Here is a 14758-nt window from a genome sequence, read left to right on the forward strand (position 1 = left end):
AACCCTGACTGTTGAGGATATTTGGGGAGTGAACCAGCAAATGGAAGCGCTCTTTCTCTCTCTCTCTCTCTCGCTTTCTTTCTCTGCCACCTGTCCTCCCCTCACTGCCCCAACTCACTGCATCTCTCCCTCTCTCTCTGATTACCCTGCCTTTCAAATAAATAAATCCTTAAAAATATAATTTCTTGAGGTTATTATTTGAAACCTCTCAGTAAAGAAATTGAGGCAGAATTTATGGATTAAATAATTTTGGTTTTCGGGTCCAGAGCTGTGGTACAGTAGGTTAAGCCTTCACCTGTAGCTCTGGCATCCCATATGAGTGCCCGTTCATGTCCCAGCTGTTCTACTTGTGATCCATCTCCTTGCTATTGGCCTGGGAAAGCAGTGGAGGATGACTCAAGTGCTTGGGCCCCTACCTGCACCCCTGTCAGGGACCCAGAGAAAGTTTCTGGCTCCTGGCTTCAGATCAGCCCAGCTCTGACCATTGCAGCCCTTTGAGGAGTGAACCAATGGATGGAAGACCTCTCCCCCTCCCACCCCATCCCACCGTCTGTAACTCTGCCTCTCAAATAAATAAGTAAATCTTAAATAATTTCATAATTTTGGTTTTCTCATATCTTTCTTACATGTACCATTTTTAATATGAGACAAATTTTGTTAGGGTTCCTTGGACCCTATAGTTGAACAGATTCTTCAGGTATCTCAGTGAAATAATAAAATTCAGAGGATATTAGTACACATTTTGAAATGGAACCAAAAAAACAAAAAAAGGAAATGTGGTATCACATAATTAGCAATCACTGATTTTTAGAGTTTTGAAATACTTTTGATACTATTAGCATTTCTTTGGTCCAGATGTGTAGTTTACATGGTTTTGCTCTAAAAACTGGCCCTCAGAAGCATACTTTTCTTTGTTAAAACAAAATGAGAACTTATAAAGCTGAGAGATTGGAAACTCTTAGAACATGTATTAGTACCTGAGGGAAGCATCTTTTTGTCTAGAAAAATTCTGAATGGGGAACTAACATGTCCCTCAAAAACAGCCTTCTTATATCCTTGATCTTTTCTACATGAAAGAAGTGTTTTGATTTCTTTATAATTGTGAAGTGTTTACTTTTTAGATGTTTGATCTGAACTCTGGGAAGTCTGCAATTTCTAGAGTAGTTAAGCATTTTCCCCCTGATAAGATTTGTGTCTCTTTGTACTGAGCTTGCACGGCTGAGGATGGATATTTGGGGTGATTTGAATAGTTAAGTTCCCTAGTTGTTTAGTAGCTTTGTCCCTTAGCACCTCTTCTTTCCAAAAAGAAGCTGAAATGCAAATTAATTGCTAATGAGAAGGAACCAAACCAAACCAAAATAAACTGAAAAACAAAACATTAAAACTTCTTTATTTGTTTATTTGAAAGCTATCCAGAAGCTATGAATATATAGAGTCTCACAATTTGTACATGTAAGGTTGTTAATATAGGAACAAAGATACCAGAGAATGGTAAAATAGCAGTCCATAAATTAATATTAAATGTGCGTATGATTTTTTTTTAACAAACTGTGGGGAGCAATCCGGACTGGACTAAGTTACTGGAATTAAGACTTATTCTATGCATCTGCTCTCCCACAATATGGCGCTGGGAGAGAAGTAAACAGCTTCCGCACAGCTGCCTCCAGTTCAACTAATAAACTGTAGGACTTGCTCCTGATTGGAGGAGAGCAGCGTACTCGGCGTGTGGGCAGCCGAGTTGGGATTGGCGGAGGAGGACTATAAAGGAGGAGAGAAACGGCATGCACCAGGAACATCTATGGGGAACATCTAAGGGGAACACCTGTGCAGCCCCCGAGAAGAGCCGGCCGGCGGTGTGCCGCTCCCCTGCGGAAGTGGGGAATGTGGCTAGGGGGAACTGCCCTTCCACGGAGGTGGAAGGGATAGTAGCCAACCCGGGAAGAACCAGCAGCAAACCCGGGGAGGGCCGAGCAGACGAAAGAACAGCGCAGGGTCCTGTGTCGTTCCTCCACGAAGAGGGGGAGCGACACAAACCACTGTCAAATCTCTTTGGCAGCCTCACAGAGGATATGGTATAGCCCTTCTCCATTCACTTCCTCATCATCCTGTCCCCTCCACTTGTCATTCCTACTTGGCATTACTATGTTAAAGGCAGTAACCAGGATGGGTGGACTTTGTGGCTCAGTGAGTTAAACTGCTGCTAGTTGGTACACCCATTTCTATATCTTGTCCCATATCATAGTGCCTGGGATCTGCTTCCCATCCAACTTCCCACTGATACAGTGTACCCTGTGAGGCAGCAGCTGGTGATGCAAGAACCTAGGTCCCTGCCACCAACGTGGGAGACCCAGAATGAGTCCTGACTTCTGCCTGGCCCTGCCTACTTGGTTCCCTCCTCACTGCTAAACCCTGGAACACCAGCTTTCATACCACCTTGCCACTTTAGCCAGACCTGTAAGCCCTTGGGCTCAGTTTGTAGATAGTCCCCATTTCACTGGCCCATCAGACTGTTGCCTAATCAAATGTACCTCACAAAGTACCCTGGTACCTGGATGAAAATAATAAAAATGTTTAGAATAAAGGAAGGAAATCAGTATAGAAGATTTGTGTGGTAGGAGAAAGTGTTAGAAAAAGATCAAAACTACAAATAAATCTCCTGGTTTAGATCATCTAGAAGATTCTAACCAAGTTTTTTTTTTTTTTTAACTTTTTTTCTTTTTTTTTTTTTTATTTATTTGACAGATAGAGTTAGACGACAGTGAGAGAGAGAGAGAGGTCTTCCTTCTATTGGTTCACCCCCCAAATGGCTGCTACGGCCAGAGCTATGCCGATCTGAAGCCAGGAGCCAGGTGCCTCTTCCTGGTTTCCCATGCCGGTGCAGGTGCCCAAGGACTTGGGCCATCCTCCACTGCCCTCCCAGGCCACAGCAGGGAGCTGGACTGGAAGAGGAGCAACTGGGACTAGAACCGGCGCCCATATGGGATGCTGGCGCCGCAGGCGGAGGATTAACCAAGTGAGCCAAGGCACCGGCCCAACCAAGTATTTTAAAAGCATTTTTATTATTTTATTTTATTTGAAAACCAGGAAGAGGGAGAAGGGGAGAAAAAGGGGAGAAAAGGTGAGAGGGGAAAAAAATAGGGGGAGAGCGAGCGGGAGCACAGGAAAGCTAGAGAAATAGAACTCTTCCATCTACTGATTGATTCTCTAAATTCCCTCAAGGTGTGGCATAGGGCCAGGCTGAAGCTAGGAGCCAGGAACTCAGTCCAGGTCTTCCATGCAGGTAGCAGGGACCCAACTACTTGAAACATCACCTGCTCCCTCCCAAGGTGTGTATGAGCAGGAAGCTGAAATTGGTAGCAGAGTTAAGATTCAAACCCTGGTACTCCAGTAAGGAGTACTGGTGTCCCAAGTGGCCTCTTAACCACTGGGCCAGATGTCCAGCTCTGAGCATTTTTGTGTTGGATATGTAGTATAGGTTTCATTCGTGCATGTTTGGGTTAAAATCATTCTCCTTTTTTAGGATTTGCTTTTTTAAAAAATTGAAAAGAAAAAAACTAGTAGCTTCAAATAAATTTTTGGGCTTTGTTTTGTTTTTAAAGACTTTTTTTGTGGGGAATCTCTTACATATAAATGTTGCACATGCATGCATTCGTTTTGCTATTTGTGAGTTATCAGTAGCAACCTAATAGCATTTGAATCTCAGTTGAGTTTTCCTTCTACTAAACACTCTTCAACTTCTCTGCAGTTGCTAACCTTTTGAATTGTGTCTAAGAAATGCAAAATTTATTTGTTTTAACTATAGGAAACATGAGTGTAAATTTATGAGAGATGAGAATTTTCCAAAGTTAATTGAAAATGATTCTCAGAATCCGTGATCTGGCCGCCTTCTGATAGAGCTGGCTAATGACTTTCAATTTCAGACCCTAGTGGGAACTTTCAGTGGAAACTTAAAAATGCTTGTTTCTTCTTGCTTATTAGTGCTTTGTGTATTGGAAGTGGCTAGGTGTTGTATCTACTTGTAATTTATTTGAAGTTAATTTTTAAAGAGAAAATATGATTTTTAAAGTTAGGATTTTTGGAGTTTTGGTTTTTGCTTTTATGTCAGGTGTTTGGGTTGACATTCACAGAAGGATTTATAGAATAAAAATGTGTGATTGAAAAAAAAAAAAAAAAGGAAAGAAAGAACGAACAAATGAACTCCCTGGGTATCACAGTAGTTATCTGTACAGTGGAATTTTAACTGAAAGGGAATGTTCCCTGGCAGGGGAAAAACAGCACATTCCCTCAGGAAGTTGATTATAAGGTATGTTAATTCTACAAAAATATTCACCTTTTGATCTTCAGTTCTGGGGTACATTCTTTACCTTGCAAGTTCAGCTAAGTAGATGCTGAAAGTACATTTCATAAGACAATGCAATAAAAATGTCTTAACTAAGGCTGTTAGAAACTAGTATATGATCAGTTCTCAGTTCCTTAAAGAATTTTACTAATACTGATATTAATTGTCATTTAAAAATCAAGTAACCTCAACTTTCCTTTGATAAATTATGGCACTAGCATGTTTGCCACAGAGCAAGGGGCTGGACCTGTGGTCTCTGGGCATCATGGCTGCTAGGCAAAGTGAATTCTAGGCCTCAGCTCAAATGGCTTTTGCTCTCTTCTGCTTCATTTTCTCTGTGAGCTAGAGAATCTTTAAATGATAGGATCTTAACAATGTAAGGCCTCCCTGTCCTGTATGAATTTGCATATAATAACTTACCATGTTTCTATATGAGCCTCTCCATTGATAGAAAAATATCCGAGAGGATATCTCACTTTGTTTTTGGATGCATCTGATGGTTAGAAGAATTTTCCTTATCCTGAAGCCTCTAAGCTACCTCCTAGAGACATCTGCTAATTGATTTCAGTTTTAAACTCTGAGACCACCATGCAAAATTATGTCTGTGGTCTCTTCCTTGTAAGACCCTGAAAGGATGTGAAAATACTGCTGCTGTTTTTCCAGAGTAACATTTTCATTTCCTTCAACCCTTCTGTCTCAACAGGATTGCTCAGGCCCCCTCTGTAATTGTCTGGCCTAGAGGCACTGGAGTTGTTTGCGTTCTTCCTGATTCAGACAGACAGTGCCAGGTAGAGTGAGCTTTCATCTGTCCTTGCTGGACAGTGTGGTTCTACTAAGTCTGATTTGGTTTTGAGTACTTCACAATGTGACTTTTTGTTGTTGTTGTTGTTTGTTTTTTTGTTTGTTTTTTGACAGGCAGAGTGGACAGTGAGAGAGAGACAGAGAGAAAGGTCTTCCTTTGCCGTTGGTTCACCCTCCAATGGCCGCCGCGGCTGGTGTGCTGCGGCTGGCGCACCACGCTGATCCGATGGCAGGAGCCAGGTACTTCTCCTGGTCTCCCATGGGGTGCAGGGCCCAAGTACTTGGGCCATCCTCCACTGCACTCCCGGGCCACAGCAGAGAGCTGGCCTGGAAGAGGGGCAACCAGGACAGAATCCGGTGCCCCGACTGGGACTAGAACCCGGTGTGGCGGTGCCGCAAGGCGGAGGATTAGCCTAGTGAGCCGCGGCGCTGGCGTGACTTGTTTTGCAATATGTCATTTAACATGCTTTTTAGTTAAGATGAGCATCTTCTATTTTCTGCTTTTGGACTTTTACCCATTCTACTTAATGATACTAAGTTTAGATTATAGATACTAGGGTTATGAACAGGTAAAGATAACAATGCTTACTTATAAAACTGTGTTGTGTTTACATGCTACTTTTGTTACTCTATAAATTGGAGATTTTTAATTTAGGCATAATATCATGTAGCATATATTGAGTTTTCATGCTAGAATTTCCAAAGAAGAACTTTTCTTAAAAAAAATTTATTCATTTGTTGGAAAGGTAGAGAGAGATTGATCTTTCATCTGCTGATTCACTCCCCAAATGGACACAATAGCCAGGGCTGGGCCAGGCCAAAGCCAGGAGCTAGGAGTTTCCTCCAGATCTCCCACATGGATGCAGGGGCCCCAAACACTTGGGCCATCTTCTGCTGCTTTCCAAGTGCATTACCAGGGAGCTGGATCAGAAGTGGAGCAGCGGTACTTGAACCGGCACCCAGCCCAAAAGAGAAACTTTTAAGTTTCCCTGTTCTTGACATCTGTCCTTTCCTCTACCTCTGTTCTCTGATGTAACCATTCTCAGCGCTATGCAAATTAACACATATACAAAATATTTAGTAAACAAATCAACGTGGTTCTGTCGGAGGGAGAAAGGGGAATGGGAGTGGGATTTGGGAAAAAGGGAACCTAATCAATTGATTATTTTGTTAGCAGTCATGTTGAACTGTGTTGCAGATTTTCCTGTAAACAAATAGACTTGAGTTTCAAGCCTCTTCAAGTTGTGTCTTACAGTATATCTTCAAGATTCATCATGTGAAACTCTTGATACTGACTAGATTCTTTTAGGACTGTGAACCCCAAGCTAGAATGGAAATGCAGTGTGCATTATTATTATTACTGCTTACCCCCAAAGTATAATATTTGAAGTTCAATTTTGGCTGAAAAAAACCTCCTTATACAAATCATGTTTGGAAATGAATCCTAGATCTGAATTTATACTTAGTTATATTCCTTTCCATGTATTCATTTTAGTTCTAAAGCAAGAAACAGATATTTGTGTTGTTTTTAAATTATGGCAAGCATTCTCTGCGTGGAATCTGAGTAATGTCAGAACTCAGTTGTTTGAAGTTTGGGTTTTTGATTGTGTGTGGATGTTCATGTGGGACCGCATCACATATATTATGTTCAGCTTTGATGAAGGTGAACTGGGTCAAGTAAACTTATGTGAGGGATTTGGTGAAGAAACCAGTTATCTCATAAATTAAATAATACCCAGTTTTTGGTTCTGTTAGCATATGCAACAGTGACTCAAATGCTTCCATGTACAAGTTACATTGAGGATAGTTTTGATGTTGATACCTTTTACTTCTTCAAAAATTGGTTATGTTTTTCTAGAGGTGTCCAAGGGAACTCACCAAAGTGATCACAGTTTTTGTTTTGTCTGTTTCCTCCCAAATCTAAGAAAAAGTAATTTCAGGCTCTACTCTTGCATGGAGAATGAATTGTGTGCCATTTTCCATTTACATAGACCACTATGCATAGGAAATTCCAAGATCCTGGAAATGTCCTTAGAATTAGTTTTACAAGTCAAATTAATTTGTGCCTGTTTTTCAGTGTTCACTTTGAAAACTGCAGCTGCTCTTTATGGGAAATACAGATAGAAGGAGAAGTTAGTCTAACAGAAGTAGAGATTTAAAACCTAAACATCTTGACTTACTGAATATCATGATGTGTCAAAAATATTGAGTACATTTCTTTAAATTAGGATTTGGAATAGAGTATGTAAAAAAAGTATTCCACTTTTTTTTTCAAGAGACTAGATTTGTGATCTAGTACTTCAAAATTCTCTCTCTCACTTAACAAAACTCCATACCCATCCTACTCGCTTTTCTGCTGTCACTTGAGGCAGTGGTAATAATATAGTATAACTTATCTATTATTTATTTTGCAAGCTGTGCTGAGATTCAGATTTCATATGCATTCCTCACCCAGCCAGTGTCCAGGAAGCTGGGATAAGATGATTGGCCAAGCCTGGATGATATTTCTATCCCTGACGCTTGGGTAGAATTAGGTCAGTCCCACTCAATGTACATGGACTCTTTTCCTAAAATACACATACACCCAAGGTACATGAAGTGTTTTGCCAAAATTAAAGTGCTTTTACATATATATATATATACACATATGTATATGAATATATGCTGAGTAGAAACAAAAGAAATAAGTATGTCTGTTATCTTCTACTTGAGTAAAGTCAGCCAAGAGGGGCTGGCATTGTAGTGTACTAGTTAAGCCTCTACCTGTGACACCCAGGAACCCCTATGGGTGCCAGTTTGAGTCCCTGCTCTTCTACTTCCAATCCAACTCCCTGCTAATGCACCTGGGAAAACAGCAGAAGATGGCCCAAGAACTTGAACTCCTGCCACCAATGTGGGAGACCTGGATAGAGTTCTAGGCTCCTGGCTTCAGACTGGCCCAGCCAGCCCTGGCCATTGTGGCCATTTGGGGAGTGAAGCAGATGGAGGATCTCTCTATCTCCCCCTCTCTCTGTGTAACTCTTTCAAGTTAAAATAAAATAAATATTTTTCTTTTTTTAAAAAAATTTATTTCAGGTATACAAATTTCATGTATACAGATTTAGGAACAGAGTGATACTTCCCATCCAACCCTCCCTCCCATCCTTGCTCCCACCCTTCCTCCTTCCTCTCCTATTCCCTCTCTTGATGTTTACAATGATCTATTTTTAGTTTACTTTATACTCATAACATTAATTCCACACTAAGAGTTCAACAGCTAGTAAGAAGAAAAAAAACAAGCCACCATAGAAAGTACATTTTTGTAGCAGATTGTTCTCTTAGAAAAACTTCTCTAGTGAGTTTCCCTTTCAACTTGAAAAGTGACACAATCTGGTTTTGTTAACTACATGCAGTTAAAATTTCAAAATGTGTATTAGCAATATTGAGAACCATGGCTACTTCAGATGTCTCTGGGGCCGCTTCAGAGTAAGCCTCTTTTTTTTGCCATTTGCCTTGCAGTTTTTGAAATTGGTGGCCCCGGGGTTGTACAACACTGATTTCTGTGGGTCACTACACTGGAATGAGTAGCAAAGGATAAGCCCCATGTCCACCAATGGAAGCAGTTGGAGAATATTTCCTTTGATATTTTTAATTGGTTTAATTTGAACTAGATGTCTTATATTATTTAAAATATTAAAAGCGAGAAGAGCAGTAGCTACTAATGCAGAGAGCATTTATTGAGAATTAATTACTGTCAGAGCATTTATTCTGTACAGAGGTGATGTAGGGCATGTGGTTAGTTTAATAGAGGACATAATTTTAATTGGTACTAAGTATTTCTAGTGGGGTGAGCATTTAAGGGAGAATTATTTTTCATATATTCACAACTGGCATTGGCTTGTCATTTTCCAGTCAGTATATAACCTAATACATATATTGTTAGAAAGAAGTAAATTGACATTAACTTTTTCTCTTCATTAATGAATTTATTTTAGAACAGTTTAAGATTTATAGCAAATTTGAGCAGAAAGTACAGTGAATTCTCAGATTATCTCCTCCAAACACATGGAATTAACTCTTTAATGTACTTATAAAAATATTTTAAAACAGAAAGAAACAATTTGTGTGCTTACTTCTATAGCTAAAAAGGCATCTTTCTCCATCTTCTGACTAGAAATGTAGAAGTGTTCAAGAGCCAGGACGCGTTCTCTGACTCAACCCTGAGTAAAAATTTAGTCTTTTTTTTCCTGTGTGTGATTAACATGTAATTCTTACTCACTTTGATGGGACACAGTGTGCTATTGCAATATAGGTTATAGCATAAGCTGATCAAACCTGGTAATAAGCCTTTATCTTTCTGCTTGGAGCCTACCAGCTCCTCTCTTCTAGTTCTTTATAAAATATGAAGTAAATTATTGTGAGCTGTAATTGCCCCACTGTGCTGTGGAACAGTAAAAACCAATTCTTTCTGTATAACTGTGTTTTGGTGCTATTAACCAACCTTTTTCTGTCCTCTTCCCTCTCCCTCCCCCAGCCTCTAGTAATCACTACTATAACTTCAGATTCTTTTTTTTTTTTTTCTTTTTATGCTTCTGCATATGAGGGAGAACATGCAGTCAGTGTTTGTCTGTGACTGGCTTATTTCATTTAACATAATGGTTTCTAGTTCCTTACATTTTGCTGTAAATGTCTTTTTTTATGTCTAAATAATATTCCATTGTGTATATAGAGCACATTTTCTTTATCCGCTCACCTGTTGATGAATACGTTAGTTGATTCCATATCTGGGCAAAGCCCTTTTGAATGATGCTTTTCCAGCTGAACCTTGCTGCTGTGGACAGCCACAAGAATAGGGATGTGATGTAATCTGGTTTAGACCCTCCTGCTATACTATAGCCGCCAAACTGCCGATCAGACTGATGGTCAAGATCATAGAAGAGCAGTGGGAAGGGGGCAGATGTGCTAACCATAGCAGGAGGCTTGGATTCTGACCTACTTCTGCCTCTTATCCTGCTATGTGGCTGAAGGGGTTGAACTGAACAATATCCAACTCTCATTTGCCTCCAACATTCTGTAATTCATAGGATGTCTAATAGGGAATAACATATCCTGAGAGGACAGCAATGTGGAGTGATGGAAAAGCACTGTGAAAACCTGGAGTGTTGCCCCGGTTGGGTCACAGGCCAGTTGCATACCTTTTGTCCTGGCACTTAAGCTTCCTAGATCTTACTTGGTTTTTATCAATGGAGATTTTATAACTGAACATCCTAAGAAACATTTCTGGGAGTTTCCTGATTTAAATAGCCAATTACTGGTGCTGGCACTGTAGCGCAGCAGGTTAAGCTGGGGGCTACAATGTCAGCATCCCATATGGGCACCGGTTCAGGTCCTGGCTGCTCCCCTTCCAATTCACCTTCCTGCTGATGGCCCATTTACTTGGGCCTCTGCATCCATGTCAGAGACCCAGATGAAGCTCCTGGCTCCTGGCTTCGGCCTGGCCCAGCTTCAACTGTTAAGCCATTTGGGGAATGAACCAGCAGATGGAAGATGTCACTCTCTAATCTCTCCCTCCTTCTCTGTAACTCTATCAAATAAATAAAATAAATCTTTAAAAATGTTTAACAAGCGGGGCCGGTGCCATGGCTCACTTGGTTAATCTTCCGCCTGAGGTGCGGTTCTAGTCCTGGTTGCTCCTCTTCCAGTCCAGCTCTCTGCTGTGGCCCGGGAAGGCAGTGGAGGATGGCCTAAGTGCTTGGGCCCTGCACCCGCATGGGAGACCGGGAGGAAGCACCTGGCTCCTGGCTTCGAATTGGTGCAGCTCCTGCCATTGCGGCCAATTGGGGAGTGAACCAGCGGATGGAACGCCTCTCTCTCTCTGCCTCTCCTCTCTCTGTCTATATACCTGTCAAATAAAAAAAAAAGTTTAACAAAAACTCAGTTATTATTTGTCCTATGAATAATGCTTTGTGAATAAATAACTTCAAAAGGAAGCAGATTAACACTCATCATGGGACACTTTTGAATAATTTAGAATTACATAAATTGCTGATGACTGACAATTTTTAATAAAATGACTTTGGATCAAGTTTTTATTTCCCGTAAGAATATGATTTGCTATATATTATAAATTGTTGCCCACTTGAAAGCTGCCCAGGGAACTCATTCTTCCTTCAGAGGACAAGGTGTTTCTGAGGTCTCTCCAGTGAGTTTCACCTGCAGACCCTTTCTGGAAGGGGCAGGCTAGTTCCTATATGTGCAGATCAGCGTTTACTGAGGTCTCCCAGTCTCTGAGAAGCATCCTACGGTGGCATTGGCAGTGGGCGTGGTAGGGCTGGGATGATCCTAACCGTTTATTTTCTAATTTAATGCTCAGTGGCTTGCTAGAGCTAATGAATCTTCCCAAAGCACCTGGGAGTTCCCTTGTCATTATTCCTGATGTAGATACTGCTGGCAAGCATGTTTTTATATTGTTCCTGGAAGTAAAACTCCTTCTACTTTAAATGTGCAATTTCCCCTGCCTGAGAAGGTCAAAGGCTCATTTATGCAGTTCATAGGAGTATAAAAGAAGCATTTAGTGCCTCCCTGACAAGCCATCTGACTGGACTAATGCCTACTCATTTTCCGCTTGTGCTCATGGAAACTGCAGAAATTCATGGTTCCACCATGGTTCTTAAAGCCACAAATTCATGGCAAATGATCATTAGAATAAAATATCCATATTTTCAAATCAGCTAAGTAGGAGTAGAAAGTGATTGCTCAGACTGTCAGAATTAAATTTATGTTAAAGCCACCTGAACTAAAATAAAATCTACGATGAAACACCATTTGAGCAAATAGCAATTCATACAGCATCTAAATGCTGAGAATATTTAAGGCAAACTTAAGTGTGTTCACAATATAACTGTATCAAATGCTTTTCTGCTACTTAGTTTTAACTCAGAGAATACTAACATTTATTTAGCACTTACTATATGCCAAGAATTTTGTATTTATAATAACTTCACTAGTTTTTAAGATACCCTGAGATAGTGGGGTCTGTTATCTCTGTTTCACAGATGAGGAATAGAGACTCAGAGAAGCTTAGGAATAGGCCTGCTATTGCAAGGCAATAAACCCTAACGCCAGTAGATTGAGCACAACACCGTGCTGCTAATCTTACTGAAGGAGACTATGGACAGAAAAAAGAGCAAATCACCTTGTTTTCTCATTTTCCCGTACTTCTTCTGTCACTTTCGTGTTTTTAAAAATTTTTATTTGTTTGAAAAGCAGAGAGAGCGCAAGAGAGAGCACATTCACACACTAGAGAGAGAGTGAGCCAGAGAGAGAAGCGCGAGCATGCATATATACATGGGAGAGCGAGCCAAAGAGAGAAGAGAGAGAGAGAGCGAGAGAGAGAGCATGCACACAGTAGAGAGTGAGCCAAAGATAGATCTCACATCCACTGGGGTACTCCCCAAATGCTCACAATAACTGCAGTTGAACCAGGCTGAGGCCAGGAGGTGGAAACTCAATCAAAGTCTCCCACATGAATGGCAGGGACCCATCTGCTTGAGTCATCACCTCCTACCTCCACCATGTACATCAATAAGAAGTTGGAGTGAGGACTCATACCCAGGAGCTCCACTAAGGGAAGCTCGCATCCCTTGCGATATGCTAACTGCTAGGCCACATGCCTGTCCCTCGTGTCCCACTGTCTGATGTGAACCCCGTGTTTCAACCAGATCTACCTCCGGTCCCTTCAGGAAGCCATCTAAACACTGAGCCTTTCCTCAGCCTCTAACACGTTCTTCGTCCCGTCTCTCTTTCTATCCCACATTGCCATCAGTGCTTCGAGTTCTGGCTTTACTATTTTGTGCACAGATCTCCTTTTAGATTCTTACCTTTTTTTGTTTTTAATTTCTTTGCTTATCATTTCAGATTTATTGTGTATTGTTTTATTGTTCTGTAACTTCTCTGTGTGTATGTGATTACCCAAACAATAAAGGGCACATCATTTCCGTTGTTGTTCTGTGGATTCGGGTAGGTTATAGTTAGTTTTGGAAATACAGTTTTATAATTGGTACAATGTTGAGTACTAAATGGGAGGGATTTCTCAGGTGTTCATCTTGCTATCATAGAAGACCTATTTTAAACAAGTGCTAGAGTTTTGTCTCTACTACTGAGTGCTTTCTTACACCTTACTGGGAAGTCCAAATAAATGGACAAATCAGTAATTACTTAGTACAGTTACTATGATTTGTTGCTAGATTTCAGGGGAACTCTGAAGACATATCTGCCTTTATTCCTATATTTAATGTTTCTTAACTGAAAGGCTCTGGGTCATGAGGACATGTGAAGGTCAAACTGGGTAGGTGACTAAGAGGTAATTCAGGTTTGCTCTTTTAAAGGTTTGCATCCTTAGTATAGCTGGCATTTGTAATGTCAGTCAAAAATTGGTGCTTGATGATCACAGATAATGATTATGTAATATATATTTCTCTTAAAACTAGAAGGAAGGAATTTGAATATTTTCACCATAAAAATGTTAAATATTTGAGAAGATACATATGTTTACCTTGATTGGATATTACACAGTGTAGTCAACATATTACATGATATTTCATACATATGTACACTTTTTATATGTCAATTAAAAATAAATAAGTACATTATATATATATTTTTTCCATTGAAGACATACTTAAAAAATTGGTACCTGGCCAGAAATGCCTGTGAAATAGCTGTGGTTCAAACCTCAACTAAAAAGGGCAGTGATCTTAACCAAAGTGTTGTATGTATTCATATTGTGTCTTATTAGTTTAGTTTATGTATATGTGTCCTTGATGTTTTCATTGTCTATGTGAACATATTTTATTTCACCAAATAATTTAACTGGAGGTCAGCCTATCCGTTTATCATTTGTAGGCCTTTGGCCTATGGTAAACCACAGTGACCTGAGACATGGGCTGCATTGGGCAAAATTACATAACAGCATCATTTTCAATACTGTATAATGTGTCAGATGCCACTGTTGAGATTAAAAGAGTACATAGAGTAGTGGAGAAACAAAACCTTATTTAGGCACGAACAGGGCAGGGAAGGCTTTAGTTAAATCAAGCAAAAATTTTTTGTACAGGCTTGAGTACATCATTCCATTACCTGGAATTTAGAGTTGGAGTTATTTTTAAGTTCATTTATAATTATGTATGTTTAGAAAAGTGAGTTTAGGATAAGATAAGAATTGTATTCATGTAGAGAAGAAGTAGTTTTAAAATAGGAAAAATCTTTTTAAGAAAAACTGCATTGTGAAGTGGAGGTTGGAGTATATTTTGTTGAGAAGATGGAGGAAGCCAGTGAAGATGGAGTGGAAGAGAGGATATTAGAACTGGTGGTTTATGACCTGGGCTTGTGTTGACTCTCAGAGGTCATGATGACTCTTGGACTAGAAATGTAGACCCTTTCAAAGCATAAACACAGTTGAAAGTAATAATTTTCATGTTTGCTTCCTCAGGTTCCTTCCTGCCCCCCCCCCCCCCCCCCAGGTATAAAACATGAGTTTTCTGTTTTCAGGAAGATGAGGGAAAAATATATTTGCTTTCTCCTAGTTTAGCTATCTTTGTTGTTCTCGCTCCATAAAGGGAGAGGCTTCGGTACTTTGCA

General features: G+C 40.2%; 1 protein-coding gene across 32 annotated transcripts in view; it reads left to right on the top strand.

The window, feature by feature from the left end:
• Positions 1 to 14758, top strand: part of BBX (BBX high mobility group box domain containing) — a 289118-nt gene that overhangs the window by 102949 nt on the left and 171411 nt on the right. For 2 of the 32 annotated variants that reach the window (XM_070072055.1, XM_070072046.1), the window contains exon 1: positions 5048 to 5127. The exons of the other annotated variants lie outside the window; for them this stretch is intronic. The gene's annotated coding sequence lies outside the window, so the exon portion shown is untranslated. Of the gene's footprint in view, positions 1 to 5047; positions 5128 to 14758 lie in introns of those variants that run through there. 32 annotated transcript variants of the gene reach the window in all.

This window comes from Oryctolagus cuniculus, chromosome 4 (genome assembly GCF_964237555.1).
Source record: "Oryctolagus cuniculus chromosome 4, mOryCun1.1, whole genome shotgun sequence".
NCBI lineage: Eukaryota > Metazoa > Chordata > Mammalia > Lagomorpha > Leporidae > Oryctolagus > Oryctolagus cuniculus.